The sequence below is a fragment of the Bubalus bubalis genome, chromosome 1 (genome assembly GCF_019923935.1).
Source record: "Bubalus bubalis isolate 160015118507 breed Murrah chromosome 1, NDDB_SH_1, whole genome shotgun sequence".
NCBI lineage: Eukaryota > Metazoa > Chordata > Mammalia > Artiodactyla > Bovidae > Bubalus > Bubalus bubalis.
The window spans coordinates 162,768,820-162,778,729 of record NC_059157.1 but is presented as its reverse complement, the minus strand read 5'-3'; positions in this window follow the sequence as shown (position 1 = coordinate 162,778,729).

Below are 9,910 nucleotides of genomic sequence, written 5' to 3'. Positions count from 1 at the left end.
ATATATTATTGAGGAGTTTGGAAATAAATGTGGATAAACGTGGTCAACAAATGACTGTCTCTTCAAAGTCAGGAACTTCTTGCGTTAGGGAGCATCTGAAAAATTGCCTCATTTTGCCCATAAACTCCTAGTATATCAATAGCTCCCCTAACATTTGGACATTTCAAATATCTCATCAGAGGTCCAGTGAAATGCATTTTTAATGCTGTAAGGCACAAGATAATTCAGCTTCATTCTAAAAGAAGAACTAAATGAAAGAGTAAATGTTTCCTCCTCCTCACCTTCTTCTTTCTCCTCCCCTACTGTCTCTTCTCCCATGGCCTGCTCCTTCTCTTCTCATTTTCCTGGGACTGCCTTGCAGTTTGGCCTCAGTCCTGGGGGTGCAAATGGTACTGACAGGTCCTAAGCTTTGTTATTCTAGTATCCTTGAAATCCCAGCTGAATGGGAGATTTGCCTCTCCTCACTCTAAAATTGGAAGTGCAAAGAGAGAAGAGAAAGTGAACAATTATCAGTTTCTTCTCCCTCTCCCAGCTCCAGCCCTTCCCCCTCGGTTCCCCAACCCAGGCCCAGCTATAAGTGGAGATGAATGCTGAGATGCTAGCTGTTCACACTGCCCAACACTTTTCACGTGGTAGGTCACGGGACATTAGGAGAAAGGGAAGTGGTGATGCAATATCCAATGGCCATGCTAGGGGTGGGGGACCAGAAAGTTAAGAAGGAAATAAGATGCAGACTGGGATGGAGCATGTACTCCAGTGGCTAAGAGTGGCGCTTCTCTGTATAGCAACGGAAAGTGCAAAGCAGGTGCCCCACATGCTACAAAAACAAAGAACAGAAAAACAAACAAAAGACGATAAACACTCGTACAAGTGAGATTACATATATCTAAGGTATTCAAAAAACCCTCCAAATATCAGGGATTCATTACAGTTATGAAAATAAATGCTTTAGGGACTTTCAGAGCAACTCATATATTTAAAAAGAATATAAAAGCTCAGGAAAATAAATAGACATCCCAGAAATTCCCCCAGCAGAAACTCTGAGAGCTGCCTCTAGACTTTCCATTTCACGGAGACAAGGAGTAGGGTGGTTTCCACTGGGCCTCAGAGAAAGGAACAGAAAGGTTGCCTCCTCCCCATCGGTAAATATCTGAAATCCCCCCGTGCAGGATTGTGATATGAGGCTGGAAGACACAGAGCCCACAGGGGGAGACTTCAGACCAGAACCAAGAGATCAAGAATCCACTCACAGAAGACACAAGCATAGCTACCTGACTGGCTCTGCTGTCACCCCAGCCAGGCACGAACAGAAAAACAGTAGAGAAAGATTGTGCTGTGGCCAGGCAGCCTGGCAAAACTAGGTGGTGGGGTGAGAAAATGACCTGAGGGCGCTGACTATAGTGGAGGGAGTATTTGATGTCTGAGGCGGACTTGGGGTGAGGCAGAGAACCGAGTGATTTGATGGGAAAATCCTGAAGGCAGATGAAAAGGACAAGGTGGGAGTTAATGTTGTTTAGTCACTAAGTCCTGTCTGACTCTTTTGCGACCCATTAGACTGTAGCCCACCAGGTTCCTCTGTCCACAGGATTTCCCAAGAAAGCATACTGGAGTGGGTTGTCATTTCCTTCTTCAGGGGATCTTCCTGACCCAGGGATCAAACCCCCATCTTATGCATTAGGAGGGGGATCCTCTACTACTGAGCCACCTTATTGTAGTTAAATATACTCTCATATTAGTTTAAAGCACATTCCATATACATTACATTGTTGTTCAGTCGCTAAGTCATGTCTGACTCTCTGTAACCCCGTGGACTGCAGCACACCAGGCTTCTCTGTCCTCCACCATTTCCCTGGTGCTTGCTCAAACTCATGTCCATTGAGTCGGTGATGCCATCCAACCATCTCATCCTCTGTTGTCCCCTTCTCCTTTTGCCTTCAATTTTTCCCAGCATCAGGGTCTTTTCCAATGAGTTGGTGCTTCCTATCAGGTGGCCAAAGTACTGGGGCTTCAGATTCAGTATCACTCCTTCCAATGAATATTCAGGATTGATTTCCTTTAGGATTGACTGGTTTGATCTTCTTGCAGTCCAAAGGGCTCTCAAGATCACATATGTATCTCTAAAAAACAAAGATTCTTTTTATTCTTTTTAAATAACCACAATATCAATATTATATCTGAAAAACAATTCCCTAATATCAAGAGATATTTCGAAGGCATTTCTACATTAAAGTCTCTCTTGTTGCTGTATGTAAAGGCACTTGAGCATTTTAAAAGAGTTTAGAAGGACAAGAACAAGTTTTACCACAAGAAGGGGCCAGGAAATGAAGTTGTAGCGGGAACTCTGAAAAGAGCTAAGATCCAGCAAGAGAAGACTGTGTTTGGTAGGTTTTCATATAATACTGGCCTTTCTAGGCTATGAAGTAGGGGACAAACATCTTGCAAGACTTCATACATAGCTCTAGAAAACTCTCCAGCAATTGATAGACACATAAAAAACCAATATCTGAGCTGTTTCAGTGACTGTAAAGAATCAAGAGACATAAGTAATAAGGAAATGGGTCTTTTCTGTTCTGCCTATTTCTAAGGTTGTGAAGATTTTGATGATACATCCCCAGACTTAAAAAAAAAATTCTGTTGTATTGATATGTGCACCATAAAATATTTTTGAAACAGATTTTGTTAGAGAATGAGATTCAAAAATATAGATAGAAGTTCTCATGTTTTCCCCATAGCCTAAGAAATCATCTTGGACTCCTCTCTTCTAGACCACTGCACTTTACTGTCAGTTTTCCTAGCAGCCATCCTTGAGCTGGTGATAAGGGAGTCAAGTTTAGCAGGTTAAAAATGAACCTGGGATACCTGTACAAAGAAAAGTAGAAGTCAGTGGTCTCAACTCTGCTTACATTATTAGAGTGAGCCTGAGAGATATTATGAAATGTGAACAGCCAGGCTCAACCCCATTCAGTAATTCTGTGGTGAAATTTGTGTTTTTGTTTGTTCGTTTAAGTATTCCAGGTGCTTTTCATGCACAGGCAGATCGAAAAACCACAGCTAAATATGTTTTTAAAAAGTTGCTTAATATGAGAATACTGATTTTCAAGCATTCTATTCACTACTTCCTATTACAAAGTGGGGGAAATATTTTACTCTACATTAAAGAATGGGTGCAGGATAGTGAGAAGAAAAGAAATGCAGAGAAATTTTAAAGTAAAAAACCATATCTAATAAAATAGCAGTAAGGTTCTCTCAGAAAAGGTTGGTTTCCGCTTCCATATCCCAGATTCTAATTTATTACATTTTAAACTGCTCCAAATTTGACAGACCTTATTTTCATTTAGCCCAAAAAACACTCATCCTATTAGATTAATAAAATTATCTAATGACTATTTCAAATTGCAATCAGAGTTTTTCATATGTCAAAATTATTAATTCTGACTACTTAAATCTCTTCTGTTTAATCAAGTTTATCTCTCAATTGGGAAGGAAGAAAAAAACCTCTGACCTTAAAAAAAATAAAAAGACATTTTCTATCTCAGAGGAACTGACTTCATCGAATTATCCTGGAGGGAAAAGCAAGTACAAAAACGTGAACTACAGGCAGCTGGAAAGCAGAACTGTGTACAATGAATGACACACCAAATCCTGCAGGGAAATATGCACCACAATACATATTTCCTGTGGCTTCCTGCCTGAGGAGCACTGAAGAACAGTAAAAATTCTTCCAGAAATTTTTTCCTCAGCTGTCTCATTGATGGATTTAGCATAGGTGTTTGTCAAAATGTTAAATCATGGTCAAATCCAAATATGTATATTTACCAATGTTCATACATCTAATCACAAGGGCCACTTGATTCCTTAAAATGAAGGCTAAAAGAAACTTGAATTTCATTCTATCACAAGTCTGGAATGCTGCGACAAGGCCATCAATTCATTCATCTGAGTGAAAAGCTTATAAAATCACAGGCCTTAACTTTCACATCCTTAAATTTCGCTATTTTACCAATTACACAAAGTTATATAGATATGATCATATGTGCTAGAAGTAAAATTAACTGTCTTCTACAGGATCCTTAACAATCAAATGAGCGATCTAAGTTTATCTTAGGGTGTTTAAAGAGACTAAAACGAGCTGGTTCCACACATAGCTTCCATGATAAACTCTGGGGAGTCACGAGAGGACTGTTGGATGGTAGCACATACTTACTGTAGAAGGTATTGTGTATTATTGGGGTCATAGGAAATCTTCATTTAACTAGGGATAGCTTGTCACAACACATTTCAAGTTAGGACAGATAATAAATACCAATAATTAATATCTTTATAATATGACATAGTCTTTTACATTTTTAAAAATTATTTATTTGGCTGTATCAGGTCTTAGTTGCAGCATGTGGAATCTTTCTACAGTGCACAGATCCTTTAGTTGTGACATGCAGGCTCCAGAGCTTCCCGGCTTCAAGTAATTGCAGCTCAGGGGCTTAGTTGCTCCAACCAGGGATCAAACCCACATCCCCTGCATTGCAAGGGGATTCTTTATCACTGGTCCACAAGGGAAGTCCTAGTGCTTCACATTTTTAAATAACTTCTGATTCCTTACCATCCCCTCCTTGATAGATCTATTATCACACGTTCAAGAACTCTGTGTGTATCTCCCACTTGGGCAAGCGACTACTCTCTTGCCTCACGCTAGCCCACCCTCATTGTCGTCAGTGTTTTCTTGACAATCCATCTTGGAGCCTGTTACTCCTGTTACATACTGTGGGATGTCCTACTTCTCATTTCTCCACCTCCCATATTTACCTCCACCACCCTACCATATTTCCTCCTTACCCTAACTACAAGGAGCCTCATGCCATTCCCCAAACATACTGTTTGGTTCTCGACTCTATTCCTTTACCATATACCATTCTTTTGTCATCCTTAACAAATGTCTTCAGTCCCCTTTGCCTGACTGGCAAACTCTCCCAAAGCTTTCAGGACCAAACCAGAACTTCATCTCATCTGTGGGAGACTGTCTGAAAAGTCCTAGAGTTAGTCTGACTATTAATAGCTTTTGTGCTGTCTTAACCTTTGTATACAATTTTACTGTCATCATGGTCTATCTCCAAATCTAGGCTTCTCTGCCTCCACCATCATTCCTAAGTAGAAAATGAGACCTCCAGGCCAGCTACCCTGTCACGGTCACCTGATGTCCCCAAAGTGTAGCAGGTGCTCAATTCAAGTGTGTTAGTTGCTCAGTCATGTCCAGCTCTTTGTGACCCCATGGACTGTAGCCCACCAGGCTCCTCTGTCCATGGGATTTTCCAGGCGAGAATAATGGAGTGGGTTGCCATTTCCTTCTCCAGGGGATATTCCTGACTCAGGGATCAAACCCAGCTCTCCTGCATTGCAGGCAGACTCTTTACAGTCTGAGCTACCAGGGAAGAATGGCTCCCAATTCAAGGGACTGATGAATCTAACTGATGAATGGTTAAAAGGAATTTTCTTTCTGTTTGAGGTAGGGAAAATGAAATAATACAATATAGAAACTCAATAATACAAAGTAGAAACTCTTTCACCTATATTAAAGATGAGAAATCTATTTTACTGTGAGTCAATTCTGAAAAAATTAAAATAATTACTGGCTACATTTTTAAAATTTCTTTCTTTATTGAATGGAAGCATTTCAATTGTGAAAATAGACACTCCTATCATAAGCAGGGAGCTGTCAATGTTTGTTAAGAGCACATTTGAGAGGCAGCAACACAGAGATGGCTTTTGTTGTCATTTTTTAATCTTTTAACTGGAAATCTATTTCAAGTGGAATCACGAAGCTGAGTAAGTGGCAAGTTGCTCTTCAACCAAGATCAGTTATTCTTGGCATCTAGATTATGGAGGACGACAGGACCACGTGGTCCTTATTCCTTAGGAAGACTTTTCTTCAAAGGCTGACTTTTCTTTGCCATCCTCTCTCTGCAGTGGGCTTCTTCAGATTCTCTTTCGAAGGGGTTTCTTCTCCACCCTCCCTTCCCTCTGCCCTTGTGAGCCAGGTGCTAGAGTTAATACTTAGCAGGGAAAAAATAGTTGCTTTTTAGCTGCCTCACATAAATAATAGCCTAAGGAAAACACCTGTGTCTATGAATAGTTGTTTATAAACTCTGATTCACAGGGTCTCTAAGGGCTATACTGCAATTTGGGAGAGTGGTTGGATGGGACATGTTTTGACTATTCCATCACCTACAGGCTTTGAGCCTTTCTGAAGTCCTCTCACAGAACTAGGCCACATGCAACATGTAAACACTCAAATTGTATCTGCTGCTGCTGCTGCTAAGTCGCTTCAGTCGTGTCCGACTCTGTGAGACCCCAGAGACGGCAGCCCACCAGGCTCCCGCATCCCTGGGATTCTCCAGGCAAGAACACTGGAGTGGGTTGCCATTTCCTTCTCCAAGACATCAAAATGGGAACGTCCTCGGCAGTCCAGTGGTTAAGATTGTGCATCCAATGCGGCGGGTGCAAGTTTCATCCATGGTCGGGGAACTAAAATCCCACATGTCATGCAGAGTGACCAAAAAAATTAAAAAAAAATTTAAGACATCAAAATAGCTATCTAATCTGAGCAAATCAGTTGTTTTCAGTTTTTTTACATTATGTTAAAATTAAAACAAGCATATAGGCATAAAGGTAAAACAGAACACTGGCTTTGTAGACACACAGACCAGCTCAATCCTATGTTATTTATGTGACCTCAGAAGAAAAGTTACCTAACCTCTCTGAACTGTAATTTCGTCATCTCTAAAATGGGGCTATGTGATACCCACGTCAGCAGTGCTGAGTGATTAAATGAAATTATGTTTGTGAAGCACTTGGAAGATATTCAAAACATTTTAGTTCCTTCCTTTCGGAGGTAGTAATCTCCTCACAGGTGCAGAGCAATAATAATTTGAATATTTGAGTGTGTGCATATATGTGTGTGTGTGTATATATATATATATACACATATACACATACATATATATTTTTAAATTCTATTCTTGATTGTATGAGTTAAATAGATGCCATCATAATATGATTTAAATTATTATTGTTCTGTCCTTCACACCACACCTCTGCCAGAGGCCCACAGAGTTATAAGGAACCTAGAAGATGAGCCAAGGCAATGCAACTCGGACCTTACTCCATCACTGCATATAAGTCATGCCAGACTGTTGAGTGTGGATTGTTAGTTCCATGCAGCTCCAGGAAGGAAACACCTCACTCATTTAGAAACTCCTTTAAATCAACACTTACAAGAACAGAGCATTAGCCAAAATCTTAACTTCACAAATACAGCAACTAGTTACCACTCTAAGAAAACACAAATTTCCCCATATTTGGTAATATTATTAGGTAACTTCTTAACTATATTTTTATGTTAATGATTTTAATGTTAATTTGATTTCTTTTTTGGTTTGTTTTAATCCTCCAGGCAAGAATACTGGAGTGGGTAGCCATTTCATTCTCCAGGGGATCTTCCCAACCCAGGGATCAAACTCTGGTCTCTTGTATTGCAGGCAGATTCTTTACCATCTGAGCCATCAGGGAAGCCAATCAAAATGATTGTTATTGTTCAGTTGTTAAGTTGTGTCCAACTCTTTGTGACCCCCATGGACTGCAGCATGCCAGGCTTCCTGTCCTTCACTATCTTCCAAAGTTTGCTCAAACCCATGTCCACTGAGTTGGTGATGCCTTCCAACCATCTCATCCTCTGCCATCCTCTTCTCTTGCCTTCAATCTTGCCCAGCATCAGGGTCTTTTCCAATGAGTTGGCTCTTCTCATCAGGTGACCAAAATATCGGAGCTTCAGATTCAGCATCAGTTTTTCTAATGAATATTTAAGGTTGATTTTCTTTAGGATTGACTGGTTTGATCTCCTTGATTTCTAAGGGACTCTCAAGAGTCTTCTACAGCACCACAACTTGAAAACATCAGTTCTTTGGCACTCAGCCTTCTTTATGGTCCAACTCTCACATCTGTACATGACTACTGGAAAAACCATAGCTTTGACTATGCCGACATTTGTTCGCAAAGTAATGTCTCTGCTTTTTAATATGCTATCTAGGTTTGTCATAGCTTTTCTTCCAAGGAGCAAGCATTTTTAAAATTTTGTGGCTGCAGTCACCATCTGCAGTGATTTTGGAGCCCAGGAAAATAAAATCTGCCACTGTTTCCACTTTTTATCCATCTAGTTGTCATGAAATGATGAGACTAGATGCCATGATCTTAGTTTTTTGAATGTTGAATTTTGAGCCAGCTTTTTCACTCTCCTTTTTCATCCTCACATGCACATAATTTATTTTTTTTTAATTTTATTTTATTTTTAAACTTTACATAACTGTATTAGTTTTGCCAAATATCAAAATGAATGCACATAATTTAAAGAATCCAATTTATACATCTTGCTGTGAAAAACAGCAGTCCCTTGTGTCTCCCATCAATACCTTTCTCCTTACATTATATTCAATGTTTTTAGCTATTTTGTTTTATTTGTTTGAATTCATTGGTTGGTTGATGTTTTTGGTGTTTACTCCTACAATTTTGAGCTTCCCTGGTAGCTCAGTCGATAAAGAATCTGCCTGCAATGCAGGAGACTGGGGTTCAATCCCTGGGTTGGGAAGATCCCCTGGAGAAGGAAATGGCAACCCACTCCAGTATTCTTGCCTGGAAAATCCCATGGAAAGAGGAGCCTGGAGGGCTACAGACCATGGGATCGCAGAGTTGGATATGACTTAGTGACTAAAACCACTACCACCACCCACAATTTTAAGTATACTATGACTGTCTATATGCAAATTTGATTTTTGAAGTGCAGGATTATGCTAAGACTTCTTACTGTGAAATCTAATACAAAGCTTTCTCCACCACCCTCTTCCTGCCCATCACACACATTCTGCTCCTCATCTCTTCATCCACTCAATATCACCAGATCATAATCTTGGTTAGATTAATACTTAGTATCTATGTTAGTGTCAGTATATAAGTGTTATTTATATGTAAGTTTTGTCATCTATATACTATAATTCTTTCTTTTTGGCTCCAACTTGTTTCCTTGGAGTTGGTTTTTGTGTGTTTTGTCAAATATTCTGTGTACTATCACAAATTGAACCCCAAACTCTCCATCAGCTTGTTGAACTTTTTTTTTTGAGGATGTTCAAACAAGTTAGAAATTCTTTCATGTTTACCTTCTTAAAGAAGTCTTTCCTTGAACCTTGTAACCTGCATCAGTGAGAAGGATGGTCCTGGACCAAGTGCATACTGGCCACCCAGGCTGTCCCTTCCCTATCTCCTGGAAATTCCCTTTGCCTGTGTCCTGAATCCACTGTCTTCTACTACCTTGATTCATCCCTTCATTTTGTTGAAGCACATCTGGAGAAGCTTCTGAGAGTGGGTGTAAGGATGATACACATTTTTGAGAAATTACTTACATGACTAAAATTCAACTTGTTTTCTGTTTTTACATTTCTCAATTTCTAGTCTTTCGTTATTTTCTGTATCCTCTGAGTCTCATCCACCTTGTAAAAAAAAAAATCTCTTCAACTGGTAGGCCCAAGACTGATGGGAGTATTCCAGTAATGGTCTGGAGAATGTAATGCAAGAATCACTTTGTGATTCCTGAATTTGTACTCTAAATTCCTTTCTGCCACAGTTGCACATTGCAGCTATTGTACATCTGTCTTTCCTACCTACATGTGCTCCTATTTAGGATTAACAACTCTCCATTTTGCCAAGGTCATTTTGAATTCCATCCTTATAATCTGAAGTGTTAATAACCCTGTTTCTTAGCATCAACTATAAACTGAGCTTTGTAAATATCATCCATATTTATAACAAATAAAGTACACATAGTACTTCTAGACCTTCAAACTTGCAGCCATCTCTTCTAATAGCTAATTCC